This window comes from Enoplosus armatus, chromosome 5, assembly GCF_043641665.1.
Source record: "Enoplosus armatus isolate fEnoArm2 chromosome 5, fEnoArm2.hap1, whole genome shotgun sequence".
Taxonomy (NCBI): domain Eukaryota; kingdom Metazoa; phylum Chordata; class Actinopteri; order Centrarchiformes; family Enoplosidae; genus Enoplosus; species Enoplosus armatus.
The window spans coordinates 24,259,565-24,269,774 of NC_092184.1; positions in this window are offsets into that span (position 1 = coordinate 24,259,565).

Here is a 10,210-nt window from a genome sequence, read left to right on the forward strand (position 1 = left end):
AGACCCGGTTTGCAGAAAGACGAGTGACTGAGAGAAAAGTCCCATCGTCCTGCAGCATCATACTTTTTTGGGGAATTTGCGAGTTGGGAGCAACCTGGAGGAATTATGTAGTTTAAAAAAAAATCACTCATGGGGAATATTTAATTGGCTCTAGTATTTTTAGATTCAGTGTATTTAAATTTGGCTATTTATTAAGTCATCAACACGAAGCTCCTGGCAGAGCAGAGACGGTTCAGTTAAACGGATGAAATATGAAAATCCAAATAAACTTTTAGAGACTTACTTTGTCTGTTTGGTCAGAATCTTCTGAAGTGGAGGGGGGGGGGTGCATTGGTGGTCTTTGGAGTTATGACCTCAGTATTTCTAAAAGCCTGGCTATAGCCTCAGTTATGGCCATCAGTTTTAATGATTTCAACTTCGTTTCTGAGAAGTCATGTTTTTTTCAAGTCGGTTTGGTGTGCCTTCAACTGCTACGGCGCCCTCAGTTGCCGTTGCTATGGAGAAAATGCTGAATCCATCCAAATTTGATTTCATCTTCCGAATGTTTTATCAGGTTTCTGGGGAGTTCAGCCTCTGCTCACCCTGAGCAGCACACACAACCAAGTGTTACGCTCCGTTACTGGAAGTTTCTCCACGGCGTCTGTGGTTAAACAGGACTTTAACTTTGTGGAACTACTTTTAGGTTTCTGTCAAGAATTTGAAAAGAGCAAAGCTACACTTCCTTTTCTGTCCTTGTCTTACGTCACTGTGATATCAAATCATTTCCATGTTTGAAGACCCAGTCCTCACACACACACACACACACATGGGTAACTGTAGAACAGTGGAGGTCTGGGGCTTGGACCATGAAACTCACTTCCACTCTGCGCTTCTCCTTTTCTGGAAGTTTCCCTTCACCTATTGGGTGGTCTGTAACATCCCTCGGATCACACTCCCCTTTCAGATTCTGCAGATACAGCAACAATATTTCAGTTTCAGGCCCCTGTCTCTCTCTCTCTGCTTTATTTGACTTTGTCTCTTGCCCAGTGTCTCCCGGTCTCCTGTCCTCCTCTCCATCTGCCGTCCAGACACCGAGGCCACTGACGTTTGTTTTCATCTTTTCTTTTCTTCTCCTCCTTACAGTAAACACCTGCACGCACTGCGAATGGAAAAAAAAAAACGTGATGAATAGCGCTGTTGAAAGAGTGGTGACAGCCCTGAAGAGATCCCTTTCACATGCACACATACCGAGGGAGGGGGGGGGGGGCAGGCATGTGAGTGTGAGTGTGTGTTGGGGGCCAGGGTGGTAAGCACGACCTTAATTTACATTCTCATTCAGTCATTATCAGTCATGTTAGAGTATTCAAGCTTTTGTGGTTTCAGCTTTTGTAATCCATCACAAGTTCCTCGTGGATAAAATCTTATTATTGAAGTCACATCGGTCCAATTTTGTGTCCGATTTTAAAAAGCAAAAAGAGGGAAAATCCCAAATGTTGGTAATTTATTATTACTTTTAATAAACAGTAAGCCCGTAACGCAACCGCTTATTTAACAGGACCGTGCCAATGTTTTTACATGTTTCAGCCCATTAAGTACAAATCGCCTGTGTTTTACATTCCCGCTGACTGTTTTCCAAAGCATACAATACGTTTTTAGATTGATTTCCTACCCTCCGGGCAGCCGCTGCTTTCCATTCATTTCAATATGAAAATCAACTTGGAGAGACTTGCTTGAGATAGGTAATCCATCACAGTGAAAAATTTGTTGCCTTTGCTTTTTTGGCAAAGTGACTTCATTGTCGTGCTGAGCTTCAGTCAAGAACCAGGACCGCTGAAAGTTGAAGGATACTGACATCTGCATTCGGCTGTTGAACTGCGGGGCAGTGAATGATGGGGGGTAGAACAGGTTGGTGTTTTTCACATGAAAGATTTCTGCATTTATATCTTTCTCTGTGCTGTTCTTACTGGTTTGAAGGGGGCGGGACTCTTGTGATGCACCAATCGGGATTCAGCAACATGTGTGCACTTGGTGGGTGCTTGTCGATGTCACCTGCACAGTTAATCAGTCCGAACACCCACACCGTCCGGATGAAGCAGATTACCTGACTTTTAGAGTGTAAAACTCTTAAGAAATAAGAAATTTGATGGTTGCCTTTTCAGTTATTCAGGTATTTTAAAGACATCGTCATTCTGACTGAAACTGGGAAGAACGGGACCACAGTCTTGTTTGACTGATAAACCATTGAAACCATTGAAATGTCTGTTAAAATGCAGTGTAACAGTGGTACCAGTATCTAAAGTTTGCTAGCTAACATTAGCAACTATAAGAAATGGCTCGTAACAGACCAAGTAAGGCTAGCAAGTGTGTTTTTTTAAATGCTAAATGCTCACCAACACTTGTATGCAGCCTTTCGAAATTAGCGTCTATATATTTTCTAACATTTTTATTGCTTACCCTTTTGAACTGTAAACGGGGGAAAGATAAAGAGAAAATAAATCTGACGCAGATCCTGAGCCGAGGATTTAAGGTAGATTTGTGGAATCTAACCAACAACCTTGCATGTAATTAATATCTTACATCGGCTGAGCCAGGAAGACTTCAGTATGGCTTCTTTTCCAGCTCACGTCTTAATACAAAGGTGAAGCTTTGACAAAGCTGCTAAGCAGAATCCCCTGAAAGTACATTTTCATCATGAATCAACGGCTCCCAGGCACATACTCATGTTAAGCCTGACACACTGGAGAGACTCACGCCAACCTCCCTGCAGCCACAAAGACGACTGCAGTGAACGAAGGATCTCACATAAAGTATGAGCTGTATTTGGGCCTGGGTGTGCTGAGTCACCTCGGTTAATGCTACAATAGATGGACCCGGGGCTCTTATTTTGGCAGTGAGCTCTCGGAGCAGTCACTGATATGATATACAGCAGCTCTTAATACACTCACTGGCTCTCAAATATGTAATGGAGCAAATTAATGCAGTAGCCTCAGACAGAGACACCCAGAATTGAAAACCAATTTAATCAACCTTTGTCTATCTCTGTCATTTTTTTTCTCCCCTCTCTTTTCCATCAGCTGCCTTTTTTCTTCTCCCCTTCTCTTGCTCTTGGCTTTCAGATGGGAAAGATGGGGTGGGGCGGAGGGGTAAGTGTGGACAGGACTTGTATAGCCGGGAAGGGCTCCTCCTTAGCTTTGCTGCCTGGAATTCATTGCTGGATCATTTGTTAACTTCCTGCAACATTATGGTAATGCTCTACAATCTTCATCCTTGGCACAAAGTCCCAGCAAATACAGGCCGAATTTTCGACTGATAGTTTTCAATATGGCGTATATCATTATTAATTGGAAAACGTTGAGTTCCACGCCGCATCCAGATTGGATTTTCTTTATCCGAGTCCAAAAAACGTGATCCGCCTCCTAATAGCCAACCTCTGGAACGGATTAATATTAGTGAGAGATGCGGAGAAATCCTCCATAAATCAACATTTTTCTTCTAATCAGGGACTCACGAGGGAGAAAGGGTCGAGTGCTCAATCAGAGGATCAAAAGTTTGAGGGGGGGGGGGGGGGGTATGTAGGGACCCAATTCAGATCAGCTGAACCCCGGGAGGAGACAGGAACGACACGCTGCTTCTCATTCTTCATTCCTCTCTTACTCTACTTCTAATATTCATCTTAATCTCTTTCAGCTCTGTCACACTTATCCCCCCCAGCTGCACTGTTCACCCCTCATTCATTCAGCCCCCCCCCCTTTTACCGTTCCTATCTTACAGGAAACACATCACATACAAGCTCGATGCCTCTCTAATAGCTTTAGTGGACTGGCATAATCTTGCTAGCCTAGCGTGCTACATGTTAATAGCGTGTTGTACACCGACCCCAGCGGCGCTGTCGTGTTATTAGTGTCTTGTCATTAGTGAGTTGCTGCCTGCCCTCCATCTGCCGCCCCACCCCCCTGCCTCTCCAGGGCGTTTCTGGGATCCCATCCCGGTGACCTCCGTGGCAAGGCTGAGCCGCTTAGCGTCGCCACCTGATGGCCACGCTCGGCAAGTTGACAAATCTGGTTACCTGAAGGACATCCGTGCGTCAGCGCTCCGTGATCTAATCATACACACACGCACAAACACACGCACGTACACTCACGCAAGGCTGGATGTGAGTTACGGATGTACGCCAGAATACACACAGACACACACATACAGGGACAAAGGAAGTGTGCATGGGTTTCAGAGGACATCAATATGCAATATTGACAAGATGCCCACAATATGCTCACATGCACGTACACACACACACACACACACACACACACACACACACACAGAGCTATGTCCATACACGCATGTTAACGTTCATCCTTAAAGGAAAACTCGCATCAGAGTCTGTTTACAGGTGTTGGGGAGTACTACTTCACATGAATAAAGCCTGATATGTCACTTTGAGTCACCGTCGGGTGGGGACGAAGACTACAAGTCTGAACATGAAAAACAATAGTTTACTGAACCTGGCCTCTGCAGCCTGCTCCTCATCTCTGCTCGAGGCTACATTAGCATACAAGACCTACAAGCATAAAGCACCTGAATCTCAGACCAAACTGTTGTTGCATTCTGGGTAATGTAGGTGCCACGTTTTAACAAGGAAGAGGAACGAATACAAAAAGACGATGTCTCTGGTTCTTCAGTTTGACTCCTCTGCAACCTGCCGCCACCCATAATACCTTTCTCTAGTCGTGTATCTACACAAAACTATGATTTCAGACACACACACACACACACACACACACATGCTGTGGTCACTTTGTATTATGTGCCACCTGTAATCTTTCTCATTCCTTCTTTCCATCATCCCGTCCGACTTCATTCTCCCTTTTTCCACTCGGCTGAATTTTCTGCCTGGCACCAGGGCTTGAAATAGAATAGAAGAACAATCAAAGTACCTCCCACAATAATCTGTTTATACCCCCCCCGCCGCCCTCCCCCCGCCTCTCCTATTCCTTTTTTGTACTTTTTTGTTTCAGAGTAAGAACTGTCACCTCTTAGTGTATCCCTCTGCTTCACGGCAAGTGTGTGCCTTACCTGAGAAACAGTGACAGAGGGAAAACCAGATTCAGGCAGAGAGGAAGGGAGACAAAAAAGACAGGAAGCGTGAAACGTGAGACAAAAAGGAGGAAGAGAAGGGATAGAGAAGGGATGAGAGAGATTTCCAAATGGAAATGGAGGGTGTCGGGAGTCTGTAGACGGACTCGGGGGCTGGAACGTCTCATCCTGTTTTCAGCCAAAACTGACAAATGGTGTTTGATGGCAGTGAGTTATTTGAGGTCTAGTTTGACCTTCGAAAGGCATCAAGAGGAATGAAAACCTGATATCCCTAAAGTCCTACACACAAAGAGACGAGAAAATGAAGGTGAAAGGTAAAATGATTATCCAAGTCAGTCGTAAACATCCGTCAGAACGTACAGACCAACTTCTTGAGTTCAGCTCTGAAGAGTCTGCAGCCATGAGGGACACAGTATAAATGCTAACAATGACAATGCTAACATGCTAAAATGTCAACCACGTTCACTATCTTAGTGTAGCGTGTTAGCATGTTAACGTTTGATTAGCACCAAGTGCAAATTACAACTGAGGCTGATGGGAATGCCATTAGTGTTGCAGGTATTTTGGTCACAAACGATCACCAAAGTCGTCCTCTGGTGGGGAATAATTGTTAACCTCATGGTGGCGCTAGAGGAGAAGCCACCAAAGTCGGCCGGCTTCATCCTCTGAGGACCATGAATGAAAATTAGCACAAAATTTCATGCCATCCATCCATTCTTTGCAACCTGTCCGCCTGTCGAATGCTAACATGATGCAGGCAGTTGTGATGAACGTGACACATTTGTGAAAGTGTTATTATACCATGAAACAACAAAGTGCCAGGTTTGTTTCATTTTACTGATACCACCTGTCTCCAGCCCCTGCTCACTTCTCCCAGGCCATGTTCACACCTGCCTTCCTCTCTAGCTGTCCACCAGATGTCCTTGTCACCTGACTGCCTCACCCATTCACACACCTGTTCCCATTTCTTCCCGAATCACCCTTCACTACATATACCTGCCTGTTTGTACTGCCATCTCTGCTTTTGACCTTTTTGTTCTGCCTCATCTTCTTGTAAACCTTTGTGCCCCTTTTAGTAAATAAATTCACTGTAACCACTCAGACTCGGGTGTCTGCATTAGGGTCCTATCCTCTGTCATCTTGCTTGCGCCAACCGTGATATTAAAACTAAAAATGAGCCTAAATGCAAAAAGGTACATCAAATGTAAGTGTGCATTTTGGCTGAGTACTAGCAGGCTACACGCTTCATCCAAAAGAAGAGAGTGACCCTTCAGTATAAAGTATACAGTATAAACTCTATGGCCAAAAGTATGTGGTCGCTGCTTACTTTTGTGTACTCTTGGTCTGTTTTAATCGCTTGGTCCCTTCGTTCCAAAAAAGGGATTTTTTAATGCTACAGTAAACTGATATTTTAGACTACAGTGTGCTTTCAGTTGCCTTTAACAACAACGTCTTTGTGCACAAAGCCAGGTCCATAAAGAAATGGGTTTTTCCAGTTTGGTGCTCTGCCCTGTACAGAGACCTGACCCCATTCAAACACATTTGGGATGCGAGCCAGGCCTCATCGCCCAGCATCAGTGGCCGAGCTCACTAATGCTCTTGTTGCTGAATGAGAGCAAATCCCTGCAGCCAGGATCCAAAATCTGGTGGAAAGCCTGAAACCAGAAGCATATTATTGGTTTTGGAGTGAATAGTTGAAAAATCACATGTGGGTGAAATGGTCATGTGTCCACATACTTTTGGCCATATAGTGTAAAAGATGTGGTTTATTTTTGAAACAGTTCAGGTGGGCATCACATATTGATTCAGTGTAGTGATTTCCTCTTGTACAGCTTCCTTTTTCTTTTTCAGATCTTATCACGGAAGTGTAAACACGCAGCTCCAAAGCCCTGATGAGTGTCCCCAAACTTTAAGACAGCTGTTTTCGCAGTGTTCTGTTGCCAAAATGATTTCTGTCTCTTTGCACCGAACAGCATGGTGTCTTCCCGTCGTCCATACAGTGTGACTCACATATAGGCAAAGCTTCATCATTCGGGTTGGAGGAGTTTGACATTCTCCTCTGTCTCTCTGGTGTAGCTGTCATATTTAGTTTCTGGTCCCTGTGGAGAGAAAATGGCAGCAGTGGAGAAAGAGAGGGAGGAATCTCTGAAGACCAAGCTGTCTGCTTGGGACCGGAGAGTGGCTGAGGCAGATAGTGTTACACTGCACCCGTGGGAGACAGGAAGATATGACCAGAGGGATGGAGGGGAGTGTGTGTGTGTGTGTGTGTGTGCAGAGAAGGGGGATCATCATGGGGAAACAGGCAGATATATAGAGTAAGAGAGACAATGCATAATGTGGTGTAGAAGGAAAAAAGGAAAAACCTACCAGCACTCTGCTGTTGACCGACTGCCATTTTGAAATTGCAAAATTGAAACATGTCTTTGCAGTCTGATGTTAGTTTGTCACGCGAGGAAATAGTTGTTGTAATTTTATTTCATCTATTTACCTGGATCGTTTGGCTGGCTTGTTGGCCTCCTCCCCTACACACTTTTGTTTTTCTAGTGCTGAGCGGTTCCCATGCTCTCTCTCTCCCTGTCTGCCTCCTCTTCTTAGCAGAGTGGGTGTCAGTGTTGGGTCTGAAGTGGCTTGTCTATGGCACAAATGAATAGCATCACTCTCACCCGACTGTGAAAAGACAGCGATGGCATTAGACAGAAGGAAAGGTGGAAGAGAAGAGGAGAAGACTCTCGGAGGAGAGGAGAGTGTGATGAGAGGAAAGATGCTCGAGAGAGTGAGCAAGTGGGAAAGTTATGGGAAGGATTTGGAGGAGATGAGGAGTGCCATTAAAGTGATTCAAAGGATGGGAAGCGAGAGGCTCCAGAAAAGTGGAAAGTATGAAGGGGTGGGGGGGTGGTGCATACAGTGAGCTCTTTCACAATTTAGTCCGAATTTATTGCAACTTCAGTAATAGTACTTCATATCTATCACTAACTATAAAGTAAGTTCTAGTATTTATTAACTGGGGCTAAAAATGGTGGCGAGTGGACGTTATGTTATTAAACTGTACCAAAATTAGCTCCAAGCTACTGCTCGTAGCCACTCGCCAAGCCCCCACTGGCCACTATTAGTGACAACATGACAGTCTTTTTAGTTTTTTTGTGTAGAACTTTGAAATGAATCGATAATAAGTTTCAATGTCCTGTTGAAGTTGTGTATGTGGCCTTTTTTTTAGCTCTTGTTAGGTCTCCAACAAGTTTTCAACCCCACGACTGAAAATGTTTCGGCGTGAAGAAATTTGTGGCTTTTTGACTCCAATTCATTAAAGTAAAGAAAGAAGATAAACAGAGAGAAACAGGAGGACAATAACACAAAGAACGGACGTGAGTTGGTGCACACCTCAAACACGCTGCTGGCAAGCTACCGCTAACGTCCATACGGATACAGTAGAGGTGGGTGTTGTTTCTCTGTGGGTTCATAACTACGAGCGATTAACATGAGTCATTTGATTCACTGTTGATATAAAACACGGTAGAAATGTCATGAATTATATCTAGACACAAATGAAAAGAGCAGACAGTTATTGAAAGTCAGCAAATTGTGTAATTGTGGTTTACTATGAATCAATCACCATGACGTGCCGGTTTATCTACCAAACGTAATGCACAATTTAATTCTGGACCTCAGGAAACTCTGTTAGATATAATACTTTATTGTATTTTTGTTCACTCAGTCAGTGAATAAACCGAGTGATCTTCTGATGACAAATTTGGTTTTGCTTTCATTTCAGTTTCCACTCAACTTTGTAACAAGTTCAAATTAGCACTCTTACAAAAAGCAGCACACATTTTAGAGTTACTACTGACACATTTCAAGCGCTGCTGGCTGTTTTGTTTTTTTTAGCAAATCAATGATAAAAGGACGTGTCATGGCTGCAAAAACAGAGAGGGAAACTTCAAGAGGACGCACACACACACACACACACACACACACGTTCCCGTCCACTTCAGCTTGCCAGGTCCATGTGCACCGCAGAGGAGAGTGTCACACATGCAGAGAAAAATGCCTGTAATATCAGATCTGGCAGGATGAGAGGAGCAGGAGGAGGGAGTGAAAGAAAGGACGAGGAGGGGGATGAATAGAAACAAGCCATTGTACCTTCGTCTTAAACGCTCTCGGAACATCACGAGCCTCCAAAATGGACTACATCTTCCCATTGGTGTAATAAGGGTTATGATTTTCCCTTCGGGGGGGCGGGAAGCATGACAACCTCCCGGGGTGAGAAATCTAACCAGTGGCTTCGCAGCTACCAGATTCATTTTGTTTGTCTTCCTGTCATATTCTTTACCTCGCTCTCTCCGGAAGCTTTGACTCGCTGTGCTTCTGGGTCAATTCCTACTAATTGGGGTCAATGCAGAATCGAATTGCGCTCATATGGGCTAATTTATATGTCTATTTCAGTTGACAGGCAGGGGAATAGGATTTTTGCTCTACTAATCCTTCTTGGGTTTTGTGTACTGCTAATATAGTGTGAACTGTCAGGTTTAAGCCCTTTCATTTTCTCCCTGGTGCACTACTTTGCGATGTGGTCTCCTCTGTTACAGACTATGAGTAAGAGAATTAGCGGTTTCTGACAGCCTATCGCTTATCTCTCTTTTCTGTAAAGCCCATACATACAGCACTATCTCTTCTTCTACCTCTTCTGTTGGTGCTTTCCCTTTTTCTCTCCACCTCATTACCTTTTAATAAGCCTCCCCTTCCTACACACGCGTTGACTAGCCACCGTAATGTGTAGGGTTTGTTTGCTGAGCGGTGGAGGCCATATGTTCTCTTTGCGGCTAAAGTTTCTCTTATCCTGCCTCTGCAGCAAAGTGAGAGGGGAGCTCGGGCCAATTGTAGCCCGACTCCCCGGGAGGAGGGGGTTGGGGGAGAGTCGAGAGATGGATGGTGGAGGGGAGAGGAGAGAGATAAATTCAAACAGGGGGCCCTCCTATTGTCACCATGATTAGGAAATGAAGCAAACTAATTATAGTCTGTGTGTGTTTGTGCATCCTCGTCTGTTTGCTTGTGCCTCATCTCCCAGATGATATATGCTCTGTACAGGCACAGCCTTCAATAGAAGTCCCAGTTACTTCAACCAAAGTCATCACCACACAAT